This window comes from Coturnix japonica, chromosome 3 (genome assembly GCF_054131305.1).
Source record: "Coturnix japonica strain WE chromosome 3, WE-NBRP24, whole genome shotgun sequence".
Taxonomy (NCBI): domain Eukaryota; kingdom Metazoa; phylum Chordata; class Aves; order Galliformes; family Phasianidae; genus Coturnix; species Coturnix japonica.
The window spans coordinates 89372559-89396298 of NC_140665.1; the positions used below are offsets into that span (position 1 = coordinate 89372559).

The 23740-nt window shown below is 37.2% G+C and overlaps 1 long non-coding RNA gene across 1 annotated transcript; it reads left to right on the top strand.

Annotated features, from left to right (window-relative positions):
* The first annotated feature begins 2594 nt into the window (after window positions 1-2594).
* On the top strand, window positions 2595-12567 carry LOC146761553 (uncharacterized). Its single transcript, XR_014944235.1, has 2 exons — window positions 2595-2705; window positions 11652-12567. It is a non-coding gene; the product is annotated as an uncharacterized LOC146761553 (long non-coding RNA).
* The last annotated feature ends 11173 nt before the right edge of the window (window positions 12568-23740 follow it).

The following is a 23740-nucleotide window of genomic DNA, read 5'->3' on the forward strand; positions in this document are numbered from 1 at the left end:
TGTAACTTAAGTCCATGATTAACTTTAGAAAAGGAAAAAAAATAAAATAAAATAAAATAAAAAGCACAAATATTTACATAAAATACTAGTTCAAGTATTTACTGAGGAGGAAAAATGTCCAGAAGAATGCTCACTTGTAGTAGTGAGATGTGCATACTCACACATTCAAACCCAGGGTGTACAAAGAAACAAATTTTTATACACAATTTCATATGTCTCAATTTGCCCCAAATCCATGTAAACTAAAACTAAATAAATATGCAACAAACAACTCTATGTAGGAATGAAAGGATATTGTTAATAATAATAATAATAAAATGTTTCACTTTTCTGTGCTGTGAATGCCAAGCTGCAAGAGAGCAGGAGAGCATATTTTCATTGAGCAGCATGGCCAAAGAGCAAACCTTACTGGGACAGGGGCTTAGAGCCTGGGCTGAAGTTTGTGGTCATATTTAGCTCATTAGAAATTAAATCTCTCAGTGTAACAGTAAAAAGATTTAATGAACACATTAGTCAGATCCTAGAAGTGAGTAAATTGGTACAGGGGATTATAAAAGTGTTCTCATTACCCAGACGTGTCTCAGATTGTCAATTGCATTTCACAGTGGAGAGAAACAGCAGTATCTAAAGGGGGGCTGTAAGAAAGAAGGCAACAGACTCTTCATCAGGCTCATTTGTGATGGGACAAGGGGAAATGGTTTCAAATTAATATGTCCTGATCCCAGAGATAATCAAGGTCAGGCCAGAAGGGTTTCTGAGCACCTGGTCTAGCTGTAGGTGTCCCTATTCATTGCGAGGGAGCTAGGCTAGATGGCCATTAAGAGTCCTTTTCAACTCAAACAATTCTATGATCAGCTGACTCCACATGGTGGTGACAATATTCTTATAGTCCTTAAAATTTGACCATCACCACATCCAAATAAACACGTTTCTTGGGAACTGGATAAGAAGTGCAACTTCGTTTCTGCCTCCTTATACTGAACAAGGGTGCAGCACAGAAGTGACTCACTCATACAGCAGCAGTGCTTCCCAGCTTGTGTCCATAGCACTATTGATGGTCTATACAGCAAAAGGAAGATGAGAGGAGAAAGACTGAAAATCTCAGCATAATGCACATTTATGTGGATTTTCTTATACTTACAATAAATATGCATGATGAACATGAAAAAAATTGAAGTGGTAAACTAATATTTACAATTCTTACTTTTTTTTTTTTTTTTTTTTTTTTTAATGCAAGAGAAAACAAATCTGATATACAATTCACAAAATGGTCATTTTCAAGATGCTTCCTCCTCTCTTCTTGAGGAAATTATTAATCACTCTCTGGTTTTGTTTTTCTGTTTCACTGGAATTTTTTTGCTTCTTGTTTATTTGTTTCTTTGTTTGTTTTTGCCTGGTTGTTCCTATTAAAAAAATAATAAAAAATTTAAAAGGTGAAAAGAAAACATTTTAAATCTTAAAAAGCATTTAGAAAGTGACAATAAGTCACAGGAAATTTAAATTCTTCTTGATAATCTGATTCTTCTCTGGTTGTATGAGTAATACTAAGGAAAACTTATTCCTGAATATAATCTGACTGAGATCAGCAGCAGTACTTTGAAAAACTTCTAGTTAATATAGGCAAAGTTTGAATGTTTAGGTCCTAAATTTAGCTCATTTACTTCGCAATAGCATTGCACTCACTTCTTGAGACATATCATTTGATCACAAATAAAGTGATGTGTCCAAGAATTTATTCTAATTCTAAGATCATTTTTACTTAGGATCATCTTAAACTGTTTGAAATCAGGCTGCCCTATTATTATTTTTTTTCTTTAATACAATATTCTGCATATCTTTCCTTCTTTCTTGTGGAAGAAAGCACTTAATTCTATGTACCCATGTTAAGATTCTCTGATTTCTTATTTTTTCTCTATAGGTTTTAATTTAAAGCTTGTGCTAGTATTTTTGTTGGCTTGCTGTGCCAGCCCCAACTGTAACATCCTTTTCCAAAACGCCCACACAATGAATGCTACTCAACCATAAAGAATTGAATTTAAGTAATGTAAACTTGACACTAACATCAGATTTAAGGGTTTGGCTTAAATTTATAAACACAAGGAAATTCCTGGCCCTGTAAATTGAAGTTGAAAAAGGTTCATTCATCCTTTCATTCAGTGAGATTACAATGCTATCAGTCTATTTATTTAGCCCACCAGTTCTAGCTCTGAATTTTCTTCCTTACTCTATCAATACTATCAAAGACAGTTTTGTGAGAGTGAATGAATTTTGAGAAGTAACATTATTTCATTTGAAAGAAAAACAAAACAAAACAAAACAAAAGATCTCTGAATTGTAGGAATACTTAAAATCTCATGGTGTACTTAAAATAACCAAATAGTAATCAAAATCTGCTATACTCTGAAGAATGAGGTGTGTTGAAAATACAGATTTATTGGCAGGATGGGAACTTCACCTGAGAGAACAAAGCTCTGAGAGTTTCCATGAGCACTTTCCCCACTGCAGGCTGGAAGAGAGCTTGCAGGGTCAGCCCCAGAGCTGGCCTCAACCCTGCGCTGTGCGTCTTTCATGGCCAGGCTTTCCTGGGGCGTTTCAGTTTGCAAACCATTAGTGGGCAGACTGCAAGCCTTCCGTGGAGCTACTGCAATCTCGTGGCTGATGCTGGACAGAAGTGAATCTTTCTGAAGTAACAAGATGTATAGAAGGTGAGGGATTTATGCATGCTGGTAGATAAATAGATAGATGATAGATAGATAGATAGATAGATAGATAGATAGATAGATAGATAGATAGATAGATAGATAGATAGATAGATAGATAAAGGGGTGACAAGTTGAGGCTCCTAAATAACCTGCCTATTGATCTATTTTTAAAGCCTGCTGAAATATTCAGTTCCTACATAAATACTGAAAATTAAATCTCATTATGGTACATGTATGCATACTCTGTACATCAAAACACAGACACAGAACCTTTAGTGGAAGGAAAATGATGTTAATGAAGTAGATGGAAGAAAATGTATCTATCTGAAACATTATTGTAATATTAGGTTTTATTCTGAGAGAAGAATGTACACTTTGAAATCACAGATCTAGTGGGTCTGTAATGGCAGTGCTGACAGACACATAATGCTCCCCATGCAGAAATGATGATGATGGTGACATTGTACATAAAAATGCATAAATAAAATATGTTCCAGTCACAAGAGCTAAGCTTCCAAAATACAAGGGTGATATGGAATAATGGGCCAATATTTTGGAAAACTAAGGACTTTTTAACAGATTTATGTTTATGAAGAATCTGAAGTACTGACACTTTAAAGGTTTGAGAGATGAGAAACTGAGCAGAGAAAAAGAATACTGTTCCTCTCATAGTAATTAAAAATAGTCATAAGAAAAAATGAGTAACAGTACATAGATTGGCTTTCTTTTGTTGCGGAAAAAAAATACTCAGATCCTTATGCTAAACATTTAAGCTTTATAAGTGCCTATTATGGCCCAATTCTTCTAGAAATTTCTACAGTTTTACTATTATTTTACTAAAGAAAGAAGTTAATGATCTCCCAGCAGTTCCCATAGTTTCCTACAATATCTCAGACTAGAGAAAGAAATTTCAATGGCAAGGCAGAAAAGAAGCCTAGCAGGGAAGAAGTCTACAATGGTTGCTGATTTTTCATATCCATTTGGTTTGGTTTTTGTTCTGGCACTGAACCGCCTTCGGCTCTGACTTCAGCGAAGCTGGTATTTTCTCTCAGCAAAGAACACAAACAAAACATGGTACGGCAACCTGAAGTCTGACTGCCTTTACTGATGCCTGAACAGTGCAAGAAGTGCATGCCGTCCCATGGCTCTGATTTCAGGACAGCACAGAAGATGCAAAGCAGATTAAATCCCCCAGAGTGATTCACTACAACCGTTTGGTCTGTCCCTTTCAGCATGGGAGGATGCTAAGGTCTATGAGAGCTCCCCCACCACAGCCCTGCCTTTCCCGCAGCCCTGCTGCCCCACAATAAAAGAGGGAAGCCACGCCGCCTAAATTCGGCCGGATAGTCAATGTAGCCATCCACATTCTCAGCCTCAGCGCAATGCTCCATGGCAACAAGGTGAGACGGCAGAGGTTACCCGAACAGCTGCTTCCTAAGCCAGAAATTCCAGGCATTGAAAACCATCTGTCTATACATTCACAAATGTATATAAGGGCAATCTATCAGGCTGCGGCACTGCAGCTGCCACTCCATCAGGCCTGCTTCCTTTCTCGATGCTGAACAATAAGAGCTAGTTCTTCACTTTGTGTCACACAGAATGGCTGATTTGATTAAGTCCCCAACTCTCATTATGCTAGGTAGGGGTGTAGAATTTCAATGATAATCCATAATGCATGACCAGTTTGTCGCCATGGCAACATAAATTCAAGGTTACTAGCTCAGACGCATAATTGGGTGTGCATTGAGTGCTGAAGAAGGGCTGTTAAAATTCTTGTCATAGAAGAGTAGCATCCATCATACTGTCTGAAATTGCAAAGTACTCATAATCAGAAAAAAAAAATCCTTGGAGAAAAATGTTAATAAAATAACGATTACATCTAATGTCATTGTTTAAATTTAAAAAACCAAAGTGGTTAAAGTATTTTAGTTAATAAGAATGGCAAAGGCAACTCATTAAACACAGAAGACTTCAGTTGAACATGCCCCACCCCCCAATATTTGCATTGTAAGATGGACTCAGAGCAGCTCAGCTTTGAGTCTGCCTGATTAGCTTGGGATCTAATCCATATGATACAGTAAAAGATGATGCTTCGCAGACAGCACAGTCTTATAGCCATCATTTGTCCAGTTTGATCATGTGTGGGTAAACACAGCTTTAAAATTAGCTGCACTAAAGATAAAAGGACTCTTGCATGCTGATTTTTTTTTTTTTTTAATTTTTTAATTTTTTAGTTGTTGCCCTGAATTATTGCACTATACAGCAGCCATTTTAACTACCCAAGATGAAATAGGTAAGGTCAAATTGAACAGATGAAAAGAAGACATTTGAAATCAGACTGAGAAAAGCTCTAGCATATATATTGTAGGGACTGATCTTACTCCAGCAGATGGATGCAATAGATGACCTAGAAAGGCTTTTTTTTTTTTTTTTGGCTTTTTTTTTTTTTTTTTTTTCCCCTCTAGTCTATGCATTTGTAGCTGCAACATACCTGAAGCCTGGTAATCAATGTGCAATTTCAGTATGGGGAAGGGATTGCTTCTTGCTTTTTAAGAATATTCTGATGTAACATCTCTTCTGTCTTCCTCTAATGTTAGCAAGATAAATGTGACGTTTGCATTACTTATTCTCCAGCAGGTCTTGTTTTGATGACCATCTTTACTTGTGAGGAAGAATAGGCAAATGGGATTTTACATGAGCACTTTCAAGATGTCATGGGCTTAAACCTAACATGCCATTCCATGAGCAAAGATCATTTCTAAATGAATATTTTCTTCAGCTCCAACCTCATTTTCCTTGATACTGTCTGACTTGTGTGTGCCTTTCTTATAGCCTTGGAGAATACAAGCTGGAAAGCTTCAGCATATTGTTTTATTTATAATGATTTCTAGTAGAAGTTGACATTATTTCAATTTCTGTTTTTGTAATCATATTAGGAGAGTTTTGTTAAAAGGACGAAACCTCAGTTTATGGCTTTTGAATCAAACTTGTCCCTTGCTTCTGGAACTACATTTCTATCTAATTGTGTTGGAGACGCTCATGATTTGTTGACTGAATTACTTAAAACTAACAACAGAAAATTCCGATTAAATGGAAGAAGAAAGACTCAGTAAAGAAAACAGTATTCCAGCATGAATTCTCTGCAAAGATTAAACTAATCGGTTTGGGCTTTCCAGATTTCAGATCACACAGCCTTCTACTCCACATTTATATTTTGCAAACAGAATTCTAAAAAAAATTAGTGTAAATAGAATTAAAATTAGAAAAATACAGTAAATGGAAAAAGAATAATGTAAAGTGGTTCTATATTTTTGTATATTCTTGGTAGGCTTATTTCTGAAAACACCAAATTTTCAGATTATTATGTTTATTTTAAAATGCATTATTTTTATGAGGTTAGAAAGTACAGGGACTAACTTGAATTTGTTATAATTTATGTTTTTGGGGAAGCCATACAGCTCCTTTTCTGAACAAGTGAGTCTAAGTAATGTTGTCTTGTCAGCATTTTAAAACCATTGAGATATGCACCTAATTTCCATTGCAGAAAAGTGTGCTGGATCATAAACCCATATGTACCTCGTAGGCAGCAGGCTTTTTCACATGAGCGAGAAACGGCAAGATCAGGTCCTGTAGCAATGGAGGCTACAGTTGAATCATGTGGAATTCAGTTTAGTCTGTGTGTAAGACCTGCTTTTCTATATAAAAACATATAGTACTGCTCAATATCAAGACAGGACTGTGTGTTCAATGGTGTGTTTTATTTCAACACAGTTTGGCTTAATATGAAGCTTGCAAATATCGCATCTGGAGGTGTATTCTCCTCTTGATGTGCACATGTAATTCCAATTAACATTAAGAATGTTAATGAGAATATGCCCCTCTAGGGGCTGGAGAGGGGGAGGTGAGGGAGCAGGTTTGTAGTTCTGATTTAAATAACAAGTGACTTTTGTGGAGAATACCAGCATGTGGTCTTATGCACTTATATTGTGGAAATGCAGTGGCTCTGAATGAAAGCGCACAATTTATACATTGATGCTCAGTGATGCTTAGCCAAGTGAACCCGTTGTTGGGGGCAAATATTAAATCCCAACGTGCCTTCTCCAGGCATAAGCATTTTATTTTAAATGTCTAGTTCTTTTTTTTCTTTTTTTTTTTTTTTTAATGAATTCTATGAATTCTAAATGAATTATTATTATTTTTAAAGATTAGTTTGGTTTGAAGGAGTAAGCCATTTGATGACTTATTTCTCAAGTATGTAGAATGTATTGAACAGCTTTCAAGGCCTTAAATAGCAATGTACTTCTATACTTTGAGTAATTTTCTTGATGTTCTTCTAATGTTCAGGGAAGAAGTGCATTTAACATCAGATTTCTAAATAACAATAACAACCAACTAAAAACAGCTATGAAATCACTATCTTTCCTTTGGTAGCATGATGTCACTGGTGGTATTTTGAGGAATTATGTGTAGGTGAAGAATAACTATGCCACTTTCACTTCTGAAAATGGAAGGTGACACTGTGAAGAGGATTTTAAGGCAAGAAAGTATGCAGTGTACATTTTATAATTGCAGGCAAATGTAGTTAATATCTTAGATGGAATTCCCATTTAATTTTACCAGATGAAAATAGAGCCAGTGTTTATGTGTGTGATATAAAATATTTTCCCATTTTATTCAACCCAAGAACAAAACCAAAATACATCAAAGAGGGAAACAAATGTAAAAAAAAAAGAATATATATATATATTCTTATATTACATATATATATATGTATGTAAAACCCTTTATCATCCAAAAATAATAATAATAATAATAATAATGGTTTGTGGATTTTTTTTCCTCCATGTAATGGTAAGATTTTGAAATGACCTAGAAATAAAAAGATGTATTAGTGTTTGATCCCCCATCCAACTCTTTTGTTATCAGTGACAGAAGAAGATACCCTAAACAATATAATTTATTATCTGTTTTGTCAATTCTTTCTGCATAAACTTGCTGCATGCCTTTTCAATTTACACATGGAGGAGTGCTGTTCATTTTGTTGATCTGACATGTCACATTTCATTGTGTTGATTTCAATGCAAGTGCTATTGTAGGAAGTGCAACATGCAGCCAGCAGGATACATTAAAAATGTAACATGAAAATGTATGCTTTGTACCTGCTTTTTTACCATGATGCATTTTAGGTCAAATAGCAGAAAAACCAATGCTTGAACACCTATCTTGTACATTTTCTGCACTGGTCTGGGTATTTGTAAAATGCACATTTTGGATATTCTGAGTGCTGCATTGAAAATGAAAAAAATGTGGCATACCTTGACATTCTGATTTATTCAGGGCCTGATCGTGTATTCTTGGTTATATGGATAACTTGAAGATTTTAATAAGACTGATATAGGCAGTAGGAAATGCCTGTGTGCCTGTAATCCCAGCTTTACATTTTTCCTTCTCCCTCCTCCCCAAAGAGTTCTGTGTGAAATCTATTTTTTCCTTTCTCTTTTTTTTTTTTTTTTTTTTTTTTTTTTTTTAAGAGAATGCATTATGTACAGGCTAGTGTGAATGTGCATTCAGTCCTGGATCTCAGCATGAAAAGCCTGTTTGTATACAAGATAAGAGGAGGTGGGAATTGTAAACAGGCATGATGGGAAAACCAAGACTATTATTAGCAGACGCAGGTGAGTGAATCTGTTTAGGAAAAGCAAGGCTTGAGTAATTTTTTTTAATAGGAGGTTTTCACCCCACTAATCTATCTCTTCAGGTTTGAAAGAAAAAAAAAAAAAAAAAAAAAAAAAAAAAAAAAAAAGAAGAAGAAGAAAAAAAAAGTATTTAGCTATAATACATCTATGCATTTATTTCAGAGCAGCTGGGGGAGATTTGAAGAAAATATCACTCACTAAATCAGATGAACAGAGCAAGGAAAACAAAAGCAATTTAAACAGATTAATGGAAAATACAAACACAAAGTCCAATGGTTGATTACGTGTTAAAGCTTTTCCCACATATTGAGGGGGGACACGAGTAAGAGCACAAATCAGGAAGCAGGCTGCTCCCAGTCCTCATTGTGCAAATCCAAGGAAATTTCATTGGAGTCTATAGCACCATTACAGAAGAAATCAGAAACTGTCTGGTTCTGTCAGCCTCGTTAACTTGATTTCATTAGACATAAAAAAATTTAATAACTTATCTCTGTAGAAGAGCAAAAAACATTCCGAGAAAAGCAACATGTTCAAAAAAAGTATTTAAAAATCAAGACAAATGACTGGTCTTTCATTAAGATTTGAGCAGATCTTCCTTCCAGTGACAATTTGTAATAATAAATGCACATGCACACACTCACACACACACATCATTTTTCCATCACAATTCAGGGACAAAAGCATTAAAATATTAGGAAAATAAATATAGAAACACACACATACAAAAAAGTAGCACTACTATTTCCTTTCATTCAAAATCATGACCCTGAAGACAATTTTTTTATTAAGTCAGCTTCAACCTGAGTTTGCAAATCAATAAGAGGAATTTGTTGTGGTGCCTTTACAGATTACCTGTCCACTTGGACTGAATATAAGAAAGCAAACCTGTAGCACTGATGATATTTCTACTGCTGTTTTGTCTCAGATTTGCCTGTTAATATAGTGCATTTCAGGAACTATGTTATTTTTTCACAACACTCTTTAATAAAGAAGAAATTGCTGAATGAGAAAAAAGCATGACAAGGATGAAATTCTCTGACCTGTGTTCTGCAAAAGGTCACACTGCCTGGTCATAATCTATTAAATCAGCAAATGTAATGCACATTCTTTAGGTATTTCAAGGATCAGTGGCATTGTGATATCCAAAAATATTCAGCAGTACCTTATATGCTGAGCAATGATCACAGCTCCTCATAATATTGGACTTGTCTTGAGGTGACTGAAATGGGTCAGTAAGTTAAATATTATGTCCACAGGAGCTCTGAAAAAAAAAAAAAATAAATAAAAAAAATCAGGATAATTTTGTTTCCTGAAGACAGAGCCAGTAGCCTGTTATTATTGTTTGGAAAGTCAGATAGGAAGACCAACTATCTTTTTCTTTCATTAAAACCTTTTCTAATTTTTGTCTAAGTTTAAAATCCGTGGTATATTCACCATGAGCACCAATGGTATTCTGAGACTGTGTCTGAGCCTTTCCATAGTCCATGGCTGCTACTGCTGCTGCTGCGGTTCAGGGAACAAAAGCCTAGCCCAAAATAGATTTCCTATCAAAACTGCTTTCCTATCTGTTCAACTGTTTCAGTTAAGGATGTGATTTATTTTTAAACATTATGCACAGTCCATTTGAACTTTCAGTGCAGATAGAATCATGCCACTATATGTGTGATAATACCTGTATGGCCTCTTCTTTATCTGTTCTACACTGGAGCTACCTATCCTATACAATCGCTTTATATCATTATAGCTGGGTTTGCAAAGGGGAAGGTGGGATGTGACCTGCACTTCTGCTATTTTCAATGAACTTACATGTTTAAAGCAATGCAAACTCTTTGTTTAGACAGAGCTTCAGGCCTAGGAGAATTATGAATGAGTCATTTACAGCATCTTTTGAACAAATTGTTCCAAGAACAAACCTCAGTCCTTGCCCAAACACCTAATTAATGAATATCCTGTTTATGATGTAGGGCACAGCACATGTGTTGAAGGTATTCTACTCAGATTTTAACTGATGCGACTGAGAACCTACAACCTTGTTTTCCCCTTGCCACGCTCAAGCAAAGGTGTTTCATCATAATGGGAATTATTCCCAAGTCAATTTTCACAAGTTCTTGCTGTGTGTCCCCTTTCAATCCACATGATCACAGTTACATTTAACAGTGAGGGGAAAAAATGAAAAGACATTTTGTTTTACCGTTTTATTACCTTCTGACTCAAAAGAGTTTGAAAAGTATTTTGCTCTGCCTTTGCAAATATTAAGAGCTCTTCTGCAGAGAACAGAAGAACACTGAGAACACTGATGTTTTAAAAGTTTTGCATGACAGAAGCAATTAAAATGAAATAAAAATAATAACACAGCATTTGAATAATAATGCATATCCCAGAGCACTTCACAAGTAGGTCAATTACAGATGCTTGATTGTTGCTTATTTTAGTGGAAATGGTTTAAGAACAAAAAACAGTTTAGCCCTGTCTCCCTCTCTTTCTGCCAGTCTTAGAAAAATCACATCTTCTATGGAGCTTCATGATGCTGAATATCCAGATATGCAAAGCACAGTCAATGTCTAATTTCAACTTCAGCTGCACAACATATCAAGGGTTTTTCTTTAGTGTTTTGAGTGTTTGTTTGTTTGTTTGGAATAATGTTAACACTGGAAACAAGAATAAATTGCATTCAACTTATTTTTATCATTAAATCACTTCAATATCTAGATGAAGTATTCCAGTACTCTTGATGTTGTGAGATGTGGGGATGTGTATGTACCTTCTGCAAGACAGAAGCCATGGATAGCATAGCATATGAAATCATATAGAGAAAAGGAAGTCAGTTTCTCATACCAACATAAGTATTCCTGTCCTACTAAGAGTTTTCATTGGATGATATTTAACTCAGATAATTACCCTTCTAGCTGACATTATCCATAGGAAATCACAATTTCACTATGCCAAAAAGAGAAGCTAAATAGCTAACACTATTTCACTCCATACTCTTCAACTGATTTTTCAGCTGATAATTTAAGGCAGAATATTCTCTCCAGTCTCCGTATAAGTGAGAATATCTGTATGGGTGGGATCAATCTTGTGCTTTTTATTTGATTCTCCTGAAAGCAGACGAAATACATCATTGACAAACTGTTTAACAGCAGATCCCTCTCTTCTCACATTTCCTGGGCCTTGGATTAATTAAATTCAGAAATCTCACCTCTCCCTTTTGAGTTATACACTATACGATACGGGTTTCATTGTTCTGTTTCAGGATCAGATCACCTCGGGGTACAGTCACTCCACTCTGAAATGCAGATACTGCTTTTGCATGATCATACACTTTCCACAGCACACCAGAATGCTGTTCTGCCATTCAACAAGACCTGGACAAGCTGGAGAGTTGGGTGGAGAGGAACAAGAGCAAATGCACAATCCTGCATGATTTTGACACACCCATCAGTACAGGATAGAGAATGCCCTGCTGGAAAGGAGCTCTGAAGAGAAGGACTTGGGGGTCATAGGCAACAATTGACCATTGGCCAGCGGTATGCACTTGTGGCTAGGAAGGTCAATGCCATCCTGGGGTTCATTAATAAGAATGTGGCCAGAGGGTGAGAGAGGTGATCCTCCCCCTCTACTCTGCCCTGATAAGGCCATATCTGGAGCACTGTGTCCAGTTCTACACTCCTCCAGAAAGGCAGAGAGCAGAGAACTTCTAGAGGGAGTTCAGGGGAGAGCCACAAAGATGTCTGCAGCCTGGATCATCTCCCTTGTCAGGAAAGGCTGAGAGACCTGGGACTATTCAGCCTGGATGAGAGAAGATTGGGAGAGGATCTTATTAATGCTAATAAGGTTCTAAAGGGAAAGAGACAAATTGATGGGGCTGGGCTTTTTTAGTTATGTCTAGTTACAGAACAAGGGGAAAAATGGAACACAGGAAATTCCAAGTAAACAGAGGAAAAAATTCTTTACTGCAACGTTGACAGAGAACTGGAACAAGATGCCTTCAGAGACTGTGGAATCTCCTCTGGAGAAATTCAAGACCCTCCTGGATGCTTTCCTGTGCAACCTGCTGTAGGAAACTTGTTTTAACAGAGAGTTGGACTGTTTTATCTCCAGAGGTCCTTACAAATCCCTATGATTCTGTGATTCTATGAAATAAAAATACTTCACATGGGACTGTCAAATCAGTGATTTGAATCCTTATCTCTAGTACTGCATTGACTTTGACTTTACTTAAAAAAAAAAAAAAAACAAAAAAAAACCTGGCCAACTGTCAATTCTCTGGTATGCTATGAAGATTGCGTTGTATGATCACTATAGTTTTTTTTTTATTACTATTATTATTTTTGCCCTACAAGTTCCTCTATGCAGTTGTATTGTCTCCTCTATTATTCTTTGAGAGATTATTAACCTTCATTAAGTGAACATCTGTACAGAAAGTATGAGTCTGATTCAAGTCTGAGACTTTGTCTAATAACAGTAACTGTTGGATAACCAGCACCATTGTAGCTATTTGTCGCTCAAAGAAAGTTTTTGTATGAAAAGTAGAATTTTTTTTCCCCTACTTTGCACAGTGTTCTGACTGGAGACATCCAAAGTGTCTTTCAGTTAAATTTTTTTTATGATTCTCAAAGTAAGTGAACTAAAATTCATGAAGGGGCGACTCTTTTCCTCTGTAAAATGAAGGAAAGGCTGACAATCACTGTTTTAGTCTCCTGGGGTGGGTTTTATCTTATTTAACTTAACATACATGAAAAGGGTTTCTATTCCTTAGCCAGTAATTCTTGAATCTGTTTGGTCACAGGAGAGAAAAAAAAACTTCCAAAAAGGTGTTCATCATATTTCTTACATACTTAAAGTGTTGAACTGGGCACCTGTTTCTCTGTGGTATCAGTACAGGAATTACATGTAACCAACTTTCAGATCCTTGAGCTAAGATGAATCTTATATTATTAGAATTACCCATTTTCCAGAAACATATTCCCCTTGATTAGTTATATTTCTGCGGTGATAAATTTTACCTTCAAGCTGCCTACATTTTTCAGCAAAACCTAAAAGGAACAAATCAGACATTTGAAATATAGCAGAAATATTTTACCTAGACATAAAGCCTTCCATAAAAAAATGACAACCCACACTCTTATGACATCCTTCATTGACAAAACTGGAGAAATAATAGTAATAATAATAATAATAATAATAATAATAATAATAATTTTTAAAATGTTAGTAACAAGCCTCAAAATCTCTCTCAGGAAATAGGAATGTTATTTGAATGTTACAAGTCAACTCTATGTTGTTGACAAAGCACTCCCTGCCAAGCATCCACTTGCATAAAAGCATTTATTATGTTTTCACAAATGCTGAACAAACTATACAAGATCTTACAAGGACTTAGAGCAAAAGGCTATCATTAACAGCAAGGAATTGACAGTGTGATGAAACATTATAAAACTGCTGAAACCAACTGGTGACTTGATCATATTCTGGGTTCAATGAGAACATTAAATTCTTCACATGGTCCAGCTTCTAGTAGCCACATGTCATTAATAAATCCAAGAAACCAGATAGTGGAAGAAACTGTTTGATGAAGTTTACTCGGCTGTAAGATGTAGGGAAAATATCACAGAAGCCTTATGTGTGTACCCTGGCATAGCACAGGACAGTTCTGACTCTTCTATCTGAAATATTAAATATTAAATTACAAAATTTGGCCTGCTATCTATTTTGTTCCCCCACTGTCATGTCCAAAATATACTCAGGATCTTTTGTTTCATTATTTCAAGCAACCACAAATTACTTTTCTTTCTCATCTCAATGAAGCCCTTCATAATCACTGAGTTGAAACAGATAGATAGGAAGGGACTTCCAGTAACTGTTGAGTAGGGTTATCCAGAGTGGGTCAGAGTGCAGTGTGGTTCTGAATATCTCCAAGATTGGAGAAAGTACAACATCTCTGGGCAACCTGCTCTGGTTATCAGCAAGATCATAAACAAATAAAAAGACAAAATACTTACCTCTATTTTCTTCAAAGAGAAATTCATACACCATAACTAGAACCTCTATTTAAATTACAAAGTGTAAAGGCAAATAAATTCTTCTGAAGATGAAGTTCACTTGGAACTCATTTACCCAAATTAATCAGTCAATAGATTTGCAGAAACAATGTTTGATTTTCCATCTTTTTAATTTGGTCATTTCTGTTAGCTGCCAAAATTAATGAATTTAATAGCAGCTCTGAAATCTAACATAATAATTAAAATTGCAGGCACTTTCTCTCAAAAATGCCATCAGGAACCCTCTTTCTGGGTTTGGGAAAGTGAATGAGCAACTTTTTCTTTCTTGGGACTTGTCAAAGTGTTATATGGGATGTTGGACAGTGCCAGCAGGAGAGAGCAAAGAAACCCTCAGCACACCTTGGAAGTTCCATCAAGCCTTGTTAGGCAGATGCCAGGTCAACAGATATCACAGCCACCAGATACATATCTCTACCCACAGAGTGACATAAATGGCAACTAGATGTTGAGGCCACCCTGAACTAGGCTGTGCCTCCCTCTCCTGAAGTGACATCATGATCTCCAGGGGACCTAAAATTTCTAGGCATAAATACACAGGGATTCATAAGGTTTGTGGATCACATCTTGATTTTTATTCTTTTTTTCCCAGCTGAAATTGTTCAAGTGAATTCACTTCAAATGACATCAGAGGAAAGTCATTTCCAGCTAAAGTGTCAAGTATTTGCTGTTTGCTCAACGTTCCCCACCAAACAAACAAACAGAACCAAGAAATGTGCAGCTCTAAACTTCTTAGTGATAATCCAACCTCTGTAAGATAGTTTTGTTTTCTAAAGAAACATTTCTAAAGAAACATTTCAAAACTCAACATTTTGAAAATAAATGTAGGTCTATTCTGAATGCTGGCAAACTGAATTAACTTTAAAAGTGTCTGCATTAGTAATATTTTTTTTGTCTCCATATAGCTTTCATATAATGTTAAAACTTGTTTTCTTTTTGTCAGAATGAACAGACCTATCTGTGATGCCTATAATTTAATAATAATCAGTGAAGATGTACTACAGCTGTAATTTAAGGCTTGGCATGTGAATACTAAGCTGGCAGTTGTTCAGTTTATCTTCTCTGACTGATGCCAGTGGAAAGAGGAGGAAAATGAATTTAGAATCACAGAACTGTTTGACTTGGAAGGGACTCCTAAGAGTCATCAAATCCAACTCCCCTGCAATGAACAGGGACACTACACCTAGATCAGACTGCTCAGAACCCTGTCCAGCCTGACCTTGTACATCGCCAGGGGTGGGGCATCCACCACATCTCTGGGCAACTTTTTCCAGTGCCTCACCACTCTCACTCTGAAAAAACTTCATCCCTATGTCCAATCTAAATCTCTCCTCCTTTAGTTTGATTGAGTTTCCCCTTGTTCCATCACAACACACCCTACTAAAGAGTCTGTCTGCTTCTTTCTTATGTCCCCTTTAGAGACTGAAGCGCTACCCTCAGGTAACCTCAGAGCCTTCTCATCTCTAGGATGAAGAGCCCCAGCTCTCTCAGCCTGTACACACAGGAGAGGTATTCCATCTCTTGGATCATTTTTGTGGCACTCCTTGGGATGCAATCTAACAGGACCACGGCTCTCCTGTACTGAGATCTCCAAATCTGGTTGCTGTATTCCAGGTGAGGTCTCACCAGCACAGAGCAGAGGAGCAGGATCACCTCCTTCAACCTGGTGGTCACACTTCTTTTGATGCAGCCCAGGATACAGTAGGCTTTCTGAGCTGTAAGGGTACACTGTTAGCTTATGCCCAGCTTCCCATCCACCAGCACCTTCAAATCCTTTTTCACCAGGGCTGAGCTCTATCTTTGGCTTGTACTGGGGGGTTGCCACAACCCAGGTGCAAGGCCTTGCACCTGGCTTTGTTGAACTTCATGAGGTTCACCTGTGCCCACTACTCAAGCCTTCCTAGGTCTCTCTGACATCCCATTCCTTGGGTGTGTACAAATCTTTTTTGAGGTGAATGTATTTCTTCCTGAGTTGAATCCTTTATAAATAAAAGGAATTGGTAAGTTAACTGGGTGAAAAACAAGCAATAGGTGAAATAGTGTGAAAGAAATAGACAACAAGACCAGTAATACTGGATATTTTAAAATACATAAAGCATCAAGCTAATACATGTTGCATTCTTCACTATCCCCAGTCAGTTTTTTAAAGGTACTTAATATACAAACACTGATTGTACAAGCTGACTTCTATAGAAGTGGCCTCCAGTAATAACCCTGCCTCCTGACAGATGTGCCTGGAAGGGAAAACACAAATCTTGGCATTTCAGAAGTGTCCATTCACAGCACTAGCCCTAGAGGCTGCTAATTCCCTTAAGCTCTTCACGTGCCTCACACAAAGGAACACCAATTATTGGGCAAATTCTATTCTCATCATGCAAGCAACAGAGAGTGCAAATTTTGCACCTACAAAATCAATGATGAAATTCCCACTGGTGCCACTATACTTAAGATTTTACAGGCATTTATACCTTATATTTTTATTCTTGTACAGGTAAGAATTTCTGTCTGTTAATTTGAAAGTGTTTCAGAGCAATGACAATGTTTCCTAAAGTTTTTGAAATGGAATTAATATTGTTTAGCTCTCATTCACAGGTCTGAGTTCATGAAAACTGTCCTGGATCTCACATCAGTAGTCAAGCCACAAACTGAGTCCCAAAAACCAACTACCAGATTTGTTTATTAAAAGGGAATCTGAACTATTACATGTCAGCACAGTTGCCTTTGATTTATTAAGATCTAGCTGCTGACTCAATTTTTTTTTTTTACCTACACAGATATTTTCAAGCCAATTTTATAGATCTTTTCCCTACTAGGCATCACATTGTGGTAGGTTAGAATTGATGAGAATAACAGTCATCTGTGATTTAGGTTGCTTTGGAGAAGCAACAGTAATTTTGGGGGCAAAAATACAAGCATATATCACAAGCAGAATTAAAGGAGTACATGAATATTCTTAGAAAATTTGACCTATTTGGAAAGACAGTTTAACTGAGTATGAGTGAGTATGTGTAGTTACGTGTTAGAATGAGAAGCTCAGTAAAGGTATGAGAAGGGCAGATGCAGGCACAACCTGCATGAGTCCAGAATGTGACTGAGAGAAGCAGAGAGCGGAAAGGGGAAGAAGAGTATTTTCATCAGATGATAGAAGAAATATCCTGGGCAGAACCATAAACTCATGACCTCCCAGGGAGGAAGGATTGTGATATCTTTGTGAGCAGAAAATATGCAATCGGACATCAGTTTTTCTTCTTCCTCACAGCAGAATAAAGGACCCTAGAATTTACCAAGCAGCACACTATGATTCTGGAAAATTTAAAATACATGGCTGTCTTCAGAATTCAAACCAAAGTTCACCCACACAAAAATAATTGAGGAAAGTTACTATTAACACTGATAGGGGTGTTGAAAACTAGTCCCTTGTATTCAAGTAAACTATTTTTACAATCAGTCTGTGCAAGTCAAAATCTTACTGGAAGTTAATTGGATTTTGTTTGGTTTTTCAAGATGCTTTTACTGCTGTTTTCAAAATACCTTTAAAAATTTTCATTTTAGCCACTGGACTGTCTGATACATGCCCTAATGAAAAACAACTTTACTAAACCCAAAGGAAATCCTCATAATTCTAAACTGATGTTTATTTAGTTCATATAGCTGAGTTTCAAAATCGCATTTTTTCACATTTATCTTCTGGAACTTCAGACTGTACTTGAAATCAGCAATAATTACCACAGTGTTTGCTGTAGCTGGGATAGTCAAGAGGATTCTTTGTATGTCTCTTTTATTACATTGTCAGTATATCAATGCAGGTTATATGAACAAAACTAAAGAGACAAAGAGCTATTTGTTGTATTATTATCCAGAGGTGAAGGCGCAATTCTTAAGGAAAAAAAAAAATCCAGTAGAGACTATAGCTGAACAAAAGGTCTCAGTAAGGCAGGCTTCGACACCTGATTACATGCAAACCAAGCAGTGTAACTGTGCAGGGATTCCCTTCTTCTGTTTGCAGACAGGGATTGAATGAGAACTGGTGAGATAGCAAGGGAGCGTGAAAGCTTAATGATATGCCTATTTTTTCTATCAGTTGCTAATCTGTAGCTCTGGTGATGATTACTATTTCATCTCCAGAGAGGTTTTATTCAGAAACATCAAAATGACATACAATTGAATGCCTTGTGCTTCTTTAAGTATAGGACCACGTTATCAGGGCTGTCAGCTTCACCAGAGAGAAAGCCCCCACATTTCATTCTGCTCTCAGCCTCTCCCCGGGTGATGCCAACAGAAAATGGCAAGAGGAGGTGGGATCCAACTCATTCATTTGCTGTGCCCTAAAAGGAGAGCCTACTGGCAGGAGGAGCTGGACTTTTACATGGAATCATTGAATCACCAAGGTTCAAAAAGACATCTAAGATCATCCAGTCCAACCATCCACATATCACCAATATTTCCCACTAAACCATATCCCTTAGTACAACATATAAATTTTTCTTGAGCACCTCCAGTGGTGGTCACTCCATCACCTCCCTGAGCAGCCTTTGCCAGAACCTGACTACTCTTTCAGAGGAGTATTTCCAAATGTTCAACCTGATCTCGAGTTACCAACACCAGAATGTAAGGCTGCTTCATGTATGATTGAAATTGAAAAGAAAAAGTGCAAAAGAAGCCATGCTTCATTTTCTGGTTTGCTCTCAGGAGAAAGCAACATGTAGGTGTTATCCAAGTGCATCAACCTACAGGGCCCTACAGCTTTAGGCACTACTGACTGCACAAGCTAAACAGTTGATCATTAGTGCAGCTTTGGTGATGAATCTGCAACAGTTTTAAACCAGCAGCTTTGAGAACTAACCCCAGCATAGCATCATCTCCAGTCTATTGAACATTCAACCCAAGACTTAGATCAGCATGGTACTTATTCTGCCATCACTACCCTAAGAGGGTTCCTGCACACAGATAGTTTTAACCCAGCTTGTGAGTGTTTCTGTGAGCTGGATGCTTGGCCTGTAGTGCCAACAACCTTGTCCAATCCTGCTGCCATACCAGGCACCCCAAGAGCAGATGCTCAAATCCATAACCCAGGCATTAATGGCTGGAATTGCAAAACTTAAGTATTCTAACCTTTGAGAAAAATGTAGAAGCATTTACTTCTAGTGTGAAGCACTTTAACGATATGAATCACAGAATCATGGAATCACAGAATCACAAGGTTGGAAAGGACCTACAAGATCATCTAGTCCAACCATCCTCCCATCACCATTACTACCACAAGCCGCTAAACAAGATCTCATAGCTCCTCATCCAGACACCTGGCCAATCCAGTGCCTGACCACTCACTGAGAGAAAAAGGGTTCAATAATGTTATGGTTCAGTAATGTCTACAAATAAGACTTTTGGCTAAAGTGAAATATTTCGTAGTTTAAAATCCCTTTCTTTAAGCAATAATAGTAGTAGTAGTAGTAGTAGTAATAATAATAATAATAATAATAAAAATAATAATAATAATAATGAACCCAATTCTACACATCTTGTGTAGGTTACTGTTGGAAGCCACACACTCTCCCTGCTGATAAATAATAATTTATGCCATAGACTTCTTAGAAATTAATTTTGGATCAGTTCTTTGTGAAAAATGACAAGTTAATACTTCTTGTCTATAGGTATCTCGTTTTGAAGAGAAATCATCATCCTCCCCTTATGACTGTGCACCTTCATGCAAGAGATCCTATATTCCATCCATTACCCATTCATTGTTGACTTGGGGTAAATGATAACCACCAGAGTCAAACCAAAATGTACATACCAGGCAAGGACATTTTGCAGTCATTACACATGCAGACAGCATGTGCTGGCTGAATTTTTAGTGGTGAAGCTGAAATGAATTAGGCTTTTTAGTGTATATGCTGAAAAATTATTTATTCTCTGCATTAATGCAGAGAAAAATCACCAAGGGGTACAAAAATCAATACATCTTCCTAGGCTGAAGCTTGGCAACTTGTATGAAGTCCTTATGCCTCACCCTGAGGGTCTTGTGAGGGTGCAGCACTCTGCATCAGCCCTGCTAAGCAAAGCAAAAGTCCTCCAGGGCAGAGCAGTGAATTAATTGCGCTCTGGTCACCTGCCAATATAAAATCAGAACAGAGTGTGACAACAGTGTGAATTGCACATGATGCATAGATGCTATTTGTATGTTAATAACTATGTGGCCTTTTGCTTTTCCCATTTATTCCCCATGCCTTGTCCAGACTCAAGCAGGTAAAGTGACCCACATTCTCTTCTCTGACACACTCTGTTGCACTGCCTGTGCTCAAAGCATGCAATCAATTTTTTCCCCACTGCTTACCAAAGCAAATACAGAGGCAACCTGAATCACAGAATCTGGGGACAGAGCAGTTGCCCTTCTCCTGGCCTAGCAATCAGGTCACAGAACAGCAGCACAGTTTTGCAGCTCTGGGACCAAAGTGACAGATGTTACTGCACTCTTTCAAGGGCTTTAATCTTCCAAGAAATTCTGGACCTTGACTGGCTTCCTGTTTTTTCCTGTCTTTCACAGATGAGGGAGAAGCCTGAGAAAACTAGATTATGCAGGCCCTTAACACCACCTGAAGACATTATGTCATTGGGGTTAGGGGTGGCGAGAAGGTGCATCTGATGGCTGGAATATAGCTAAAGATGTAACCCTTCCAAGTGAGTTCTTAAGGTAATTGTAGAAGGTGAAACTTAGTCTGAAAGAGATTTTAACAGGCAAAAGATTTCAGCTTCTTACAGGTATATCCTGAAAAATGTTGCACAAAGAGTAAATGATACATGAGCTCTGAAAACATAGAAAATTCTTTGAAAGGTTTTTAAATAGCTGTAGGAAGGGAGATGTGTTAAAAACAGTGCTCTCTTTTCCTTCTTTTTCCATATAGGTGACTTACCATCAGACTAAATAGATGTGCACAGGGAGTTTCCTTTAGCAATTTCTGGATCCAGACAGTTCTTCCACTGTGCAGAGCAGCATCTCCATTCAAATCTGAATCTGAGCCATTCTCCATTTTGCTTGTAACTCAGTTTTTATTTATATCACAAGCTAGATTGTCTTGAGTGGTATAATTATACCATTGTATTATCAATGGAATTTACACTATCAATGCACTTTAATTATCATTAAATATCTCAGTCTCTTTTGATCTGGAGTAAGTCCAAGGAGTTTGAATGAAATATTCCAGCACTTCTGTTTTGCTGATGCATTCAGGGTCATGACCCAACTCTAAAATGGATGGTTTTAACCCCACGCAGATTAAATAGAAAGAAGAAGGATAAAATTCACTTGGAAGCTGGTAGTATTTCACTCAGTGAGAGCCAAACTAGAGCTAGTTATATAATATTTGTAATTTTAATATTGATTAGCAAAGTTCTAAAAGAATGCATTTCCATTGGTGTATATGCCTATTTAATTCTTCTCTTATACACTTCTTATTTAAAATGAAAATTGTACTCTTTTCCTTTTTGTTACAAAAGACTTGAAAATATCACTATGCTGTAATGTAATTGAATTATTCAAATTTTATTATATAATAAAGGTATATATAAAATATATACATATAAAAGTATAAAGGTCTCGTTCTAGTAATAGTACTGAGAGTCTGATTGTCTGTTTCTGAAATGTTTAAGTGTACTCCTAAAAGTGTTGCTTTTAATCACTCTCTTACAGATTATTACTGTGGTGGTTAAATTTCAGAAGAAACATCTTTTTCCTGTCTCTTCCCAACTAGGGACAGAGACCTGAACACCAAAAGCAGCCAAAAAGTTAATATTACAGCTCCATCCACACAGCTTCACCTTGCACTCAGAGCTAAATTTAAGCACTCTCTCTGAGAAAATACTCATAGCATGTTGCAAGCTTTGAAAGTACTGCAGGCAGGTTCTGTCCCTGTCCCCATTTCCTTGAATTGGAGTGGGCTGCTAACAGGAAAATTTCATTTCCCTTTTTGTTACTCAGCTGTCGACTGTCTGAGATTGCTGATACAGTGAGAATATGGGCAGAGATGTCTCAGTGAGACCTGGAGAGATTGCTAACAGGATTTATGCATTATCAGAAGATCACTGAATATCAAGAATAAGAAAACTACACATATATACATTTGCAAATGTTAGCTGTAAAGAGAGTTAACTGGGCCTGTGGTTAGTTCTCTTGATATTTCATCTAGCTTTCTCACAAAAAAATATAGGCATATAATGATGATTAGAGGCGGTTGAAAGACATTTTCTTTCAGAAAGCATGCTTTTGAAATAATAATCTTAAACTTCTTGTAGGATTCTCTGATGTTAATGCATATTTTCCCTCTTCTGAAATGTTAAATATGTCACTGTCATCTACATTAGCAAAATTCTGCTGCTCTGCTTTGTGTTTGTACTGCGGGAGTTGTTTACATGCTGCTGTATTTAAAGACCCACGTGCAACTGGTGCTTGCTGTAAGGAGATACTTTATATTAGGATGCTTTGCTTCCCAAACCAGTGTCTGCTGTTGCTCCTGTGGCATTCAAACCCTCTTTTGAATGAGGTTTATGAAGTGCCAAACATATTTGCCCAGTGCATAACTGTTACATCCAGAAGTGAATCCCCACCCCAGAGGAACAAGCTTGCATCTGTTGTGCCCTTCTGCTGGCAGCCCACACTCCTTTACCAGATAACTGGATTGTCCGTCTGATTGCCAGCTTCCCACTTGTGCTTCAGGGTCATCCTGACCTGCTGTAGGAGCTTCATTCGCATGCTGGCACACCGCCACACACTGTCCTTTGTGACTCCCACAAGGTCTGTGAATCCCATCATATTCCCCACCAGTGATTGATCACTGGCACTCTGTGCAGCAGCGTGGTCTCTTGCTGAGGTCCTTGACACCATGGCCATCTGGGATGAGTGTTGCTAGCCAATGAATCAAAGGCAGATGATCAAACTTCATGCTAATCTATATTAACTCATTTTTTTATTTTTTATTTTTTAATTTTCAAACATAGTACTCATTTTGTGCAGCCTACAGAACAATATAGGATGTTTTTACATGACTTATGTTGTCCGTTACTCCTTCCCTCCGTCAAAGGGGAAATTTCACCTGCACATTGTCATTTTAATTTTTCTAATGCATTTTTCACCAGAATTCTTCCCCACTTGAAATCACATCTCAGATATCTTCTCCAAAGGAAAATACAAAGCAGTTGTTAGAAACGCATCTGGAGGGGATAGCTTAAATCATTGATCCAGCTGCCTGCAGACAGAAAGCCCTACAATGGGTGTTTAATCCAAAAAGTA